Genomic DNA, 13,940 nt, shown 5'->3' on the forward strand with positions numbered 1-13,940 from the left:
CACTCATTTATATTTTGTATACTGACAGCACTAATAGGTCACAAAAGCGTACAACACAGACTTGTACTATATATCAAAGTGCACCACTAATAACACAGAGCAAAAGCATAGACTTTTGCCATTAAGGCAAAATTCATACAGATTGAGCACATGCCTATGAAAAGAAGATGAAAAAGAGGATTGTACAAAATACATGCTCACCAAGATCTCAAGATATTTGTAACAACCGATATTTTCAGTCAATAGGTGAAAAACTCACTTGTGCAAATTACAATTGACTTACAAACTATTTCGCGCAGGAATAACAATCAAAACCGTAGTGAGCATGTAGAGAAGCCAACTCAAGAAAAGATTTTGGTATAAAAATAAGTAGCTATCCTTATGTCATGCTAAAAAAATTATATTGCATATTGTAGGAAGTGTTACTTAGGAGTTCTGTTCTTATTCGAAACAGATCTGCACCTTAACTGAATAAATTTTAGAAGCCAAAAGTTGTTAAGCAATGTCATTTACATGGTAGCCGACAGACTATACCACTAACTAATAAACAAAGGGTGCTATAGAGAAATGACTTAGGCTTCCTATAGAGAAATATATGAGTAACACATCATTAAAAATTATCAAATCTCTCGTTAGTATGCAATATACCAATTCATATGTAATAGCTAGGAAGATACCTTGTACAGAAACCAAAAGGATTATTCACATATGTACTAACAGGGAGCATCTCTTATTTTGTAATAGTTGGTCCTGTATTTGAGCAGGCTACGACTCCATTTCCACCGTCTCTGCATTCTCCAGCTCCGCCTTCGTGCAGCACCAGCTCCTTCCTGGCTGCCACAGCTCATCAGGTACTCCAGCCAAACCTTCTCTTCCACCTCCAATACCATCCAATGTCTCAGCAGCTCCTTCATGGTTGCCACGGCTCAGGTGCTCCAGCCAAACCTTCTTCCTCCTCCAATACCATCCAATGTCTTGGAGATAGATTTCCTATGATGGTAAATACGGTTATCAAAATAGTATTCTTCGCTTGGGAAAAAAGATCTGCATGTACCATTTGTTCTAGGTTTACATGTGCCAACTAACGACAAAAGGGCACGAGATAAAGGTCATCAAAATCAATATACCTTTTGGAATACGGATAGGAACCATGGCGGCTTCAGCTAATCTTTTTAAATGCAATGTCTTGGACTAATAATTTGAGTATAGTAATATGAACTAACTGTTCACAATAGATGTAGACATGTACATATTGACATCACCTGAATAGTTTCTTTACCAATACCAAGACAAATGTACCCAGAACAGAGAACTAATGGTAGATTTACACACATAAAGCATAAATGAGAAATAATCCTTTGTTTTTTCATGGAGAACATTTACCAATATAAAACATAAATAAGAATTAATAATAGCTTTGTACTGCTGTATATTTTTGGTCTCAGAGATCAAGCAAAAGGGAAAATATATATCATAAAAAACTCGGTGCGCAGCTACACAGGTAATATAAGGATCTTACTCTCTTATGATAATAAGTACAATGTATATTATCTGAACCTTACTACCATTGCCTGATTTTTTTATGATATTCTGATGAAAAATATCCCATTGGAACACCAGTGTATATCAAATTAGTTGCAATCTCATTTATGCGGAACAGGATTGCAGCCACATCCAGATCAATGTATCTGTATACATGAAGAAAAACTAATAAGCATACTTGTACGCATACACAAGACACATGAAATGGAGAGATAGCATTTCAGTGACCGTGTGGAGTTCGTATTCAAAATCAGATGGTGGGCGGGCTTTGCATTTGTAATCAACAGCTGGAATAGAATTCACATTTCACGATTGGAAATGGACGTACCTTGGGTATCTTCTCCGTAGTTGACAGAGAATGGGCCAGCAAGGTTAAGAAGCCATATCTTCTCTATGCCCCTTCTGTAATCAGGAAGCAACACATAATTGTATCCTGCAGAGGTATTGCCAGAGTAGGAGCTAAGGTATGCAAGCGGCATGATCCATAATGAAGCATTAGATAGACAAAAAAACGTGAATAAGTTATGCAAGAAATAATGATGCATAATTATAATTATACAGAAAAAAAGCGTGAAGAAGAATTGCAAGAAACAATGATCCATAATTAAGCATCGAAGATTGAAGAAGTTGCGCAAGAAACAGCGTTCCATAATTATGCATCAGATAGACAAAGGTGTGAGAATGTTTTGCAAGAAATAGTGACCTATATTTTTTCAGAGCTACCCATTAACAAAAAAGACGGGTAACTTAACTATGTTCTAAAATTGATGCTCAAGAATATCATGAATAAATCTTGATGTTGTAGCATGCCAAATCAATATATTTTAACATGACTACATGAGAGCCTATTTATTTGCTCAAACTGAATGTGCTTTACATTTTGAGTTGTTATTCTATAGTTTCAAGCACGAAGCGTCCTGACCTCTAAAACCTTCCACAAGTTACCACATGATCAGAGAAAACTCAAATCTGCCACATGATCCAAGCCTGAACAGAATACCATAGGCATATAAAACAACATTTTAGAAAGAGATGGACGGATACTTACTAAATTTTCTACAATATTAGAGAAAACTCAAATATGCACAATGATTCAAGCTTCAACAGAATACCATAAGCATATAAAACAACAAGTTAGAAAAAGACAGACCGGGAGTTACAACAGACAGACAAAATAACCATCCAAGTCAGCGACCTGACAAGGGGCTGAAGAAGATGTCCATTACCTTTAGTTTGGAGCCGATGCCGCCGAAGTGCATCTTGTTGTTGGCATGGACTCCATGTCAAGCAGCTCGCAGATGACAGCAGACACCATGGTCTGTTTTCCTATAGATACAATATTGATTAATTTAACGGGGTGACATGTACTTTTTTATGAAAAAAGGAATCCAACAATACTGCAAGGAACTAAAAAGTGACGCAGATACCATAATCCAACACTGGTATATTATGCATTTCAAGTAAATAGTTAAAGATGGATTCACCTAAGTTATATCCATCTTATATTGTACGGAACAGATCTTTAACATCTCTATGATTAACCACATAAGTTATGTGTCTCTCCAAGTATCTTTGATAGTGAATTTAAGTAACTCCATCCCGGGAAAGGATAGACAATTGTCCTAAGAAAGGTACCCAGTTTGAGTCATGATCTATAAAGTCAATGAGAACTATCCACTAATCAGCTTGCACTATCCAAAAATAAAATAACAAATGACCAGATTACTCTTTCAAGTAGCAAATATGTTTTCCTACACCTAAACCAAAACAACGGTTCCTCTTTAATAAAGTTCTTAAAGATTTGTTTTTTAGTGTAAAGCACAGTTAGCGTTGATCTTTCTTTTGCAGACCCAACCCATACATTCATCACATATATTAGCATGTATATCAGTATATGAAATCCAAACCCGTAAATGCATCGCATATACTAATAGAAGATTGAGTTTATTAACATTAGCGGATACGATGGTGCAGAGCGAGAATGTGGCAATGGAGTGTTTTACAATAGAAAACTTGTTGTTTCTCTTCACTTTCTTGCATCAGTCCTATGAGAGCCCTATATGCCCTTGACAATAACTGCATCAGGCTACATGAGGTAAATAAAAGGAACTGATTCACGTTCTATAAATAAAACATATACAGGAAATACATATTCTGCATGTACTCCCTGCAAAATACTACACAAAGAAAACCAGGAGAAATTGAATGGTAGTGCACACAAGCTTAGAGCTTCCAATACCTCATTGTCATGGACAGATAAATCATATGCTTTACTTACTGAATATAGAAAGGAAGAGAATAAATATTTAGTTAATCAAGAGATTAGCGAATTTTGGATTTGTAGAGAGAAGAATCGTTACACTGGACAAATTTATAAATAAAAAGTAAACAAAAAAGGACATGGGTGAGCGTCCAATCTTATTATTCAAGATAAGTATTTACTCACTTACGCTATATTCAGATTTTTTCGGAGCGTCGCTCATAGAAATTTCTTGAACGTGTGGACAACATGTCCTTGACTCGTCCATACCTGGTCTGTGCACAAATAGTACAGTTGCCATTGAAAATCTAGGCCTGAAGTCATGATTAATAAGTAAAACAAACTGTAAGAAATAAATACAGAACAATTAAAAGTAGATTGACTCTAATATTTACATGATTACAGAGAAAAAAATATGGTAGTAGTGAAACAATTAGGTTGAACTGTTTTTTTAACTGTAACGCCCGCCATTTCCATTCTCTCTGAGCAAAATATTCCCCTTTTAAGGGAAATAATATCCAAATATACACTTCCCATTTAATGAAAAACAATGGAGATTAGTATATCAAATAAATGGAAAAGAAGAACATTAATTAAGTAAGCTAATAGAAACTATTTGTGTATGCGATTGACCATAGCTAACAGAATGAATGCACACTAATGTACCTCCTCTGCCCGTGTCCAAATGATACCTTTTCTTATCAAACAAAAGACCAAATCTGCATGACGACCTCCTGCGTGCTGGAGGGATCATGCACTAATCACCATATTCTTCGCTAGGAAGCATGAGTCACCAACTATAGACATATCAGCAACAGAAAGCAGTTGGAGGCACCCTTAGTCAAAGCCAATGGTTATATAGAAGTCAATGGCGCAAAATGAACTATGAGACTTAATGAAAAATCGTATAACAAAATGCACCGAGCAAAACATCTAAACACGGACAGATTCTTACCTACAATCCAACTGATTAAGCAATGAACCGTGACGGTAGTATGTTCGATTTTTTTTTAGCTTATCTCCATCCCATTTGAAATGAAGAGCGATCGCCCAGAACATTTCCAAAACAAAATCTACCAGCCTGAGCACCTCACACCGGCACCGTACCTAAAACCATGTACATCCTTGTCAATAGCCTTGCGAGATACAAACATCATTTACAAATCTCAAATAATTCAGAAGAATGACATGGCATCAAACAATAAAAAAGAAACGGGGCACCTGAATAATGGACTCAATAGATAAAATATATTCCCCAGCTGATGAAAACCAATCATCAAGAAAGCTATATATCATAGATGTTACAGTATTATATTCAGTTCATCAATCCAAATGGAACCATCTTGCAACTAATATATCTCAACGACAAACTTAAATATCATATATCAGAGATGCTAGAGCATCATTGAAGTTTATAGCTAATTTTTGAACAAATGAGAGAGAAAGCAATAAATGGTAGTTGCGAACTTACTCATCATGCCGTAGCCATCCCAGAGGATGACTACAAGGCAACAGCCACTGATAAGCAGCTGCATATATCCACTGATCACGTATCCTCAAGGCCAGATAAATTTTGTTCCTTTCCATGCTTGTATGTAAGGATGATACACGATTTTGTTCCTATTAGACCAGTTGGCATAAGCTGAAGCTCCACAGAAGTAAGCATTGGCAAAAGAACCTCCAGAAAACTGAAACACATAAGATCAGTCCCCATGGAACAATCCAAATCTGACGTGGAAGTCAATGGACCACTAAATAAATTGTTTGGTACCAAGAGAAGTTCAGTTTCAGTCAAGTAACATAACCACTGAAACTTACAATGATTTTTTCGACGGTTACGCCAGTCTATGCAAATACCTCATGGTCTTAGTTTTGAGTGTTTCTGTGATAAAAAGAAGCTGAATGATCTCTCCTTCAAAAGACTACACATGAGAGAAAAGATGATCAGATGTAGGATAATAATAGATCAGCGTCCATGCATTACATAACAAAGGCAAACCCATCTCAAAGGCAAAATTTTCAAGCGCACAAAGACACAAAATATTTGAGCCAAAAGAAGACTTGCGTACGTGTTCTGGGAGATGCAGTCTCGTCCAGGTGTGCCGATGCTCTAGCCACCATGGACTACCTACATGAAGTAGATGTCAGGCAAGCTTTCAACCTCACTAAACCGTTCTTCAGGGCAGCCATGGATGGTCGAAGAACCTGGTGTAGGTGAGGAGGCGGCGGGTCCAGAAAGACGACTTCAAGCCCGGACAACACTACACGTCACGTTGGATGGCTACCACGTAGAGCCTCATCAAACACCTGGTAGGCAAACATAAATGATTATGGGGATTAAATCAAAGGAGAATAGTGGAAGAGAGGAGGCAAATCAGTAAAACAATACCACACGTCCACACCTCAGACAAACATATTTATTTGCTTGAAGAAAGGACACCGCCAAACACAGATGCCATGCTTTGAGCCCAAGTTGTTTAAAATCTCCGCCATTGCCTGTAGCATGCTCCGAATGCAACCTGCTTGAAGAAAGGACACCGCCAAACAGGGATAAAATGACTTGAGCCAAAGCTCTGCAAAATCGCCGCCGCCACTTGCAATGTGGTCCACACTGGAAGTCGCCTTAGGCATGGCCACTACCCCTAATCCTACACCATAAGCAATGGTATTTATCAACCAAGGGCAACATAGCTAAACAACTAAATAACAAATAATTAAAAAATACAATCACACTCACAATTACCTAATCTATTATTTAGCACTAAGATTTGGGGTAAATCGTGTGTATTAAAGGATGGCCTTCTGAGATAAATTAACGACCAAATTAATTTTAACAATCTTCTAAATCTCACACACAAAAATGAAGTAGAGAAATAGAGGAGATAGCGACCTGGTACTAAGAAAGAAACAAAGTATGCGTATGCCTGTACGTGCTGGTGTGCTGGTGTCCTCGAGCATGATTTATCTATTCTTCCCTGCAAGGAATATGGGCAGGTGCGTGCCCTCCACCAAATAAAATAGAGAAAAAATACATGAACTAATCAGAGTGAGATGGTTCCTTACATAGAGAATCTCATGAATAGATCAACTCTGGCATGCATCACCACCAAGAGCAACCCACCGGTACAACAACACCTGCATGAGAACACGAAGTGTCCAATATCAAACAACAACAAAGCAATGGATGTTGTCGATCTGAATGGGATGCCAAAGCAACTATCAAAGAAAATTGCAGCATTGGCACTCATCCTCTACATGATATTTAGAAAATTGATTATTGCTGGATTGGCTAAATTGTTTCATCGTTTAGTTTCCAAGGTCCAAATCCACCTCCAAGAAAAAAAATGGAGAAGACCAATCAGCGAAAAATATCCATAAAACTCACTCATCGATAAATTAAATTCTTTGTAGCATATGACATCAGGACATGCCATATATCTGTAGCATCTAAAAACTACTCTAGTTTAGTAGTGATAATGTCCAATCTAAATATCTAGAAAAGATGCAGCTTGAATCTAAGCTAAGCTGCATTTCGGTATGTCTCACTGGTATGTCTCACTGTCCCCCTTTACAGACTGCACGTCCCAAAATAGTATGCATGATGAACTCATGGTTTTAGCAAATGTCTATGTATTCTATGACAAAGAATGGCAGAGAAAACTGTAAGCAGACCCTATGAGATGTTAGCAAGATTCGTTGCATATATTAACCTTATCTAGGATTTTCATCAAACACTTCATATGCACAAGTATAAAACGTATCTGCACAATCTAAGATGAGATGTTTTAGGGGCCCAATCAAACAAGCAAAGTCTGCCTCCATATTTATCCCAGCCGTGGAGAGCAGCGTTTGAGAGAGAGAAAGAGAAGTGGGAAAACCTTGTTGTTGGCCAACGTCATGCGCTTGTGGTCGTCGTCCGTCCGGCCAAACCGGAGCCGAGCTACCAGGTAAATTGGATGGGGAGGAGCTTAGAGAGAGAGGAGCTGAGATGGGGAGAGGGAGAGATGATACGAGGGAGTGAGGGCCAGGAGGGACATACCTCGGACGAGCGTCGCTGCTGCCGGTCGCCGCGGAACCAGGGATGGCGGCGGCTGGCGGCCTCCCGTGCTCCTTCCCACGGGCCAGCCACAAAGGGGAGGTGCTGGGATGCCGCTGCCGCCCGCTCGCGCCGCGCTCCGCCCGCTCGCACCGCGCTCCGCCGAGGGTGCCGCTTCCGTGGACAGGATTGGGAGCACGTGCTGCCCCGTCGCCATGGCAACCTTGGGTGGGCGGCGGCTAGAGGGGATTGGGGAGGAAACGCTCGGGACGGGATTGGAGACTCGCGGCTAGGGTTTTCTCGTTGGGATCTCCTTTTTGTCTCACGTTAGCATCATGGGCCTATTTTTGGCTGAGCTGTGACTACCCACAGTGACTGACGAGCGGACCCGGACGAAGGTGGGTCCCGAACGCAGCTGCAGGCGGGTAGACCATGGCCGTTGCATGGCTTTACCTAGTGGGATTCTGCCCAGAATAAACGGCCAAGATGTACTTATGGAAAGATCCGACGGTCCAGAAGCTAAAATCGCTGTGAGAGCCCCATGGGGGTGCAACAATTATACCTTTAGATGCTCATCATAGATGTACTAAAAAATATTCTACCATGATCCTCCTTAGAAATTTTTATGTTGGTTTATCTAGCTGGAATAGATATGTTCTGGATACTCTCATAGGGGGTAATTTTCTGGGTGCTCCTGCTTTGGAAGCCAACAATTGAATTGAAAGCTTGGTAGGAATCCCACCTACTAATGTTTATAAAACTGAGAACACTTTGGAGGATGCTATAGAAAGACCTCTAGAGAAAAATTTGCCAAATTGCCTTGGTAATGCTAGCTAAATTAATGAATCCATAGAAAGTATCAATAAAAGAGACACTGTTTTAAAAGCTAGCAATACCCATGATAACATAAACCTTAGGATTGGTAAGCTAGAGGAAGCTATGAAAACTTTAAGTTCAACGTTTTCTTCTCTTGGGTTTAAGAAGGAGAAAGCCTTTGTGGAAAAAGAGCAAAAATTTACACTCAATTCATTGTTGGAAGTTTTCATGAAGTAGAAGAATCTTCCGCACACAACTATGCCCAGTGAACCACATACATCATCATGTATGTTTTCACTAAGTTAGTTGCCCGTTCAACTCTTGGCCACTCTTGGCCTATGAACGGTATTTCAGTCATTCTCTTTAGAAGAGATTTGCAAGCGTCAAACGATTCAAAAATCAAATGACTCCAAAAATCCATTTGCATGGAGTTCCTTCATGCGTTCCTTTCTAACATGACCTAAATGGCGGTTCCACAAATAAGTGGGATTCACATCATTTGCCTTATGGCATTTTAGCGTCAGCGTTATGCATGTGTGTTTCACCATAAAGACTTATAATAAAGGGATTTCTATTTCCGTGCCCTCGGGTCCTTAGTTGTACTCAGTTTTCCCCAGCTCCTTAGTTTTTCCTCAGTTTTCCCCAATCCCTTGTTTGAAACCCGCAGAAGGAGCTCGGACGGAGGATTTCCGTTTAGTTGACGTTGGTTGGTGCTGGCAAGTGGGGCCGCTGTTGGGGCCCCGCGGTGGACACGTCTCCACTTATCCAGATCATCGTGGGACCCACAACTTGTCCACGTTAGCGCGCCGGACCCACGGCTTACCCAGGTGACCGTTGCAAAATGGGAGCCCGAGCCAGCCCGCGCCCGTGCCCGTGCCATTGCTTCCCCTTTCTTTCTCCGCGCCCCATTGTTCTTCTTCTCCACCGGCGGCAGCCCTTCTCCGGTAGGCGGGTGATGTCTAGTTTCTCTTCGACCTCCCGTTCTTCATGGCCGCGGTATGGACCCGTGCCTTTGACAAGATGCCCTGACCGCCCACGCTAGGAGCCTCTCGAAGCGGTCGATCCGTAAGACGGACGAGAACGGCAACCGTGGACGTGAGTTCGTTGCATGCGAGAGCTTGCCATATAGAGAGGGGGATAAGGTTAGATCTCGCTCCAATTTCTCTCGTTTTCTCTCGATTTTCTTGTTATTCCCTCGAATTTGGGATTTAGGGTTCACGTTGTTGTTTTCGGATCTTGAAGAAATGCGGGCATTTCGAGTGGATCGATGTGTACGTTCGGAGGCTTCGGTTGCGGGAATCAATTGGCGCTATTGGGGGCGCAATTTGGGAGGGGGGGACTTGTCTGTAGAGAATGCGGCGGAGAGAGGAGCCGTTCCGATTATGCCTAATGCTCCCAATGCGGAACTGGTGGAAGTGAAGGGAGAACTAAAGAAAATGAACAAGCGATTAAGGCAGTCGATCGAGTTGAAGAAGCAAGCTAACCCGATGGCTGGTTTTTTTTGTTGTATAATTACGATCGGATTCTTATCATTGCTCACCAGGCGCTAGAAGTTGTTACAAGGGATACCTTACAAATCCATTATTCAGTTACATGTACTTGTAGTTGTTTTCAAAGTTAGTGTGTGCATTCACCGAAATTACCAACTATATTCCCTAAAAGAAAAGGAAAGCTAAAGATAGTTGATAATTGTTAGAGGGGTGACAAATAATGCAATCACCGAAATCCGCAAATATGTATGTCTCGTGTTTATACCAAAATTATACCACTTTTAGGCCGTTTCAAAATACCAATACCATATCCCAAACTATATTCCCTAAAAGAAAAGGACAGCTAAAGATAGTTGATAATTGTTAGAGGGGTGACAAATAATGCAATCACCGAAATCCGCAAATATGTATGCCTCATGTTTATAACAAAATTATACCACTTTTAGGCCGTTTCAAAATGGGATCCCTTTCAAAATAGGGTCCCTTCAAAATACCAATACAATATCCCAAACTATATTCCCTAAAAGAAAAGGACTGCTAAAGATAGTTGATAATTGTTAGAGGGGTGACAAATAATGCAATCACCGAAATCCGCAAATATGTATGCCTCATGTTTATAACAAAATTATACCACTTTTAGGCCGTTTCAAAATACCAATACTATATCCCAAACTATATTCCCTAAAAGAAAAGGATAGCTAAAGATAGTTGATAGCAATCACCGAAATCCACAAATATGTATGCCTCATGTTTATAACAAAATTATACCACTTTTAGGCCGTTTCAAAATACCAATACTATATCCCAAACTATATTCCCTAAAAGAAAAGGACAGCTAAAGATAGTTGATAATTGTTAGAGGGGTGACAAATAATGCAATCACCTAAATCCGCAAATATGTATGCCTCATGTTTATACCAATACTATATCCCAAACTATATTAAGTGGCAAACTCGTTATTGCACATAAATAGAGGGGTGGGCATTCTCCACCGACAGAGAGAGAGAGAGGGGTGGCCACGAAGAGAGAGAGAGAGAGAGAGAGAGAGAGAGGTTGCCACGAAGAGACGGATAGGGGTATACTGCCCGTTAGATCAGTGGATCAACGGTTCGTGGAGTCGATCCGTGTGACAACAACTCAACCAATCGGGATAAGTTTGGGCTTCTCGAAGCATTTGTGACAAGTACTTGAGGGCAAAGCTGAGTAGTACTAAGAATCCAAGGGCACATAAATAGTAAATAGACTAAGGGATTCAAACAAAAGAATTACAAAATGAAAAATGTGTGTTTTGTACAATATAATTCATATTGGGCTACATCAAATTATTTGCAATTCAAATATACATGAGTGTGACAATTATGGCATCATTTAGACAAACTATGTTTTGGGAAAGATGTTTTGCAAAGGGGTTTGGGTGGAAAACCAATCATCTTCATAGCTACACTAGTGATTCGAGAAGTGGCAATTTGTGGTAAAACTTGATTTATATATGTTTGTTAAGGTTTTCTAGGTGGCGGGTTGCGTAGGAAGACTCCATGAGTAGTTGCCACTATGTTTTTATTTTTTTGGATTTTTTTGCGCATGAAATGACTCAATTAGCTATGTTAATCTCATTTGTTGACTCTCTCGTTGACCAGCTACTTGAGGGTAAAGCTGAGTATATTGCACTTGCCGGTCTAAGTCCTCGAGGGAAAACCGAGTACGGATAAAATTTACGTATAAGGCTCGAGGTTATAACTGAGTACACCAAACGTCCCAGGGTTAGACTCGTGTAGCGGTGCACGCTGCAGCCGTGCATAGCGGACGCGTGTTGCGGTACACGCCACCTTCGTCTTTATAGAGCCCCTCTTTCTCTCCCTCGACACATGTTCTCACTGGCTCACTGCAACCGCCTCTCCTGTCCCATCATCTTCTCCACAACCGAAGAAAAACCCCGAAGAAAACCGCCGGCGATGGAGAAGAATGAGATGCCCATTGTCGGCACATCGGCCGCCGCCCCCGTCCGGGCCCCCGTCGGCCGCTTCCAATGTAGCAGCCGGCGCATCGGCCGCCGCCCCGTCCGGGCCCCCGTCGCTGCTTCCAACGTAGCAGCCGGCGGATCGGCCGCCGCCCCGTCCGGGCCCCCGTCCCTGCTTCCAACGTAGCGGCCGGCGGATCGGCCGCCGCCCCGTCCGAGCCCCCGTCGCTGCTTCCAACGTAGCAGCCGGCGCATGGGCCGCCGCCACCGTCCGGTCCCCGTCGCTTGGGACCCGTACGAACCGGTGCAATACGACGCGCCGGAGAACCCCTACGACACCGGCATCGTCGACAACGAGCCGGAGGTAACCCTTTGTTCCCTTGTTCTTATCTCATTTCAATCATTTTGTGTTAGATCTAGCGTTATTACGGTTCGTCTGTTCCTAGTTCAATCCTTTTGTGTTAGATCTTGCGTTATTACCGTTCGTTCGTTCCTAGTTCGATCCTTTTGTGTTAGATCTTGCGTTATTAGTGTTTGTGATTTGCTTTTGTTTAAGATTTGTGCCGATGATGATGAATATTTGGGCATAAATTGATTCGGGAGTTTGGTCGGTAAACAATTGGTGTGTACAAATTTGTTGTGCATGATCTTTGGTTTGCTGACTCAAATCCTGGATATAAGTGTGTCCAATGTAACCGAGGCTACCTCTTTTTTCGAGCCCATATTATCATGCATGATTTTTTGTTCACTCTCCGTTCCATCATCGTTGCAATTGACTCCGTTTTTTGCACGATCTTTGGTGCTACGTGACAGGTGCAGAGCAGCGACGTCGACGACGACGACGAGTCCTTCCACACCAAGACTCGTCACGTCCTCGGGAGGCTGCAGTCCGGCCATTACGATGGCCCCTTTGCTCGAGGCATTTACAAGTGCCCCTTCGCAACAGGAAGCTCCGCGCCACCGACTTCAACTCCCCGGTGAACCATGCTGAATCCATTGGCGGATGTGGCGCTAGAGTTGGAAGGACCGTGAACGTGCATGCGTACATGGCCAAACACAAAGCACTTGGGATTCACCTGCGCAACCTCCAAGCGAGTCACACGCGCTACCCGGAGGCGTTGAACGTGCCTACTGCACTCTCCGTATGTGATCTGCTCTATCCGTAGAGCAGCTTAAATTCATGTAAAATGTAGCTTATGTTGGATCTATCGGTACTACTTTTGGATCCGTACTGAATATATCTATGCTATGTTGGTTCTTGTATGCAGCTTATCCTATATTTTATCTCTGGATTTGTGCCCTAGATTTCCTACCTGATTGGGTAAAAACGAAGGCATAAAGAAATGAATGGCGTTAAAAAACAGAAGGACAAGCTGCTCTAGATTGAAAACTGCTAATCTGGGCGAAAGAGACAGAAACCACTCGTGCTCCCGTCCCGGACCCACACGGCTCCACACGCTACGGCCCCACAAACATGGTCTCGTCCTGTCCCATGCGATCCCTTCCTACCAGCCCCACACGACGCGGTCCCACACGACGCGACCCCACAAACGACACGACCCCACTCGTCAGCACGGAATGGTCAACTTAACGGATTCCTTCCGTCTGAGCTCCTTCTGCGGGTTCAGACAAGGGCTTGGGGAAAACTGAGGAAAAACTAAGGAGCTGGGGAAAACTGAGTACAACTAAGGACCCGAGGGCACGAAAATAGAAATCCCTATAATAAATTATCCATCGTACATGGAATACTGTCAAAATTTGAACAACTCATTGTTTTCATTTGACCAGAACAAAACAACAATTATAAAGTTCTTTATTATAAATCTGAAGGGCTAGGTA

The 13,940-nt window shown here is 41.9% G+C and overlaps 1 long non-coding RNA gene across 19 annotated transcripts; it reads right to left on the reverse strand.

Annotated features, from left to right (window-relative positions):
• Positions 1-596: 596 nt before the first annotated feature.
• LOC124701632 lies at positions 597-6,939 on the reverse strand. Of its 19 annotated transcripts, none has more exons than XR_007002138.1 (11): positions 6,866-6,939; positions 6,693-6,777; positions 6,205-6,450; positions 6,008-6,109; positions 5,872-5,930; positions 5,621-5,724; positions 5,274-5,490; positions 4,758-4,909; positions 2,769-4,599; positions 1,871-2,529; positions 1,393-1,688 (listed from the first exon to the last, which is right to left on the reverse strand). It is a non-coding gene; the product is annotated as an uncharacterized LOC124701632 (long non-coding RNA). The 19 variants fall into 19 exon arrangements; XR_007002147.1 differs by having other exon boundaries at positions 1,871-1,975; positions 3,993-4,077; positions 4,495-4,909; XR_007002146.1 differs by having other exon boundaries at positions 3,993-4,077; positions 4,495-4,909.
• Positions 6,940-13,940: the final 7,001 nt, after the last annotated feature.

The sequence above is a fragment of the Lolium rigidum genome, chromosome 3 (assembly GCF_022539505.1).
Source record: "Lolium rigidum isolate FL_2022 chromosome 3, APGP_CSIRO_Lrig_0.1, whole genome shotgun sequence".
NCBI lineage: Eukaryota > Viridiplantae > Streptophyta > Magnoliopsida > Poales > Poaceae > Lolium > Lolium rigidum.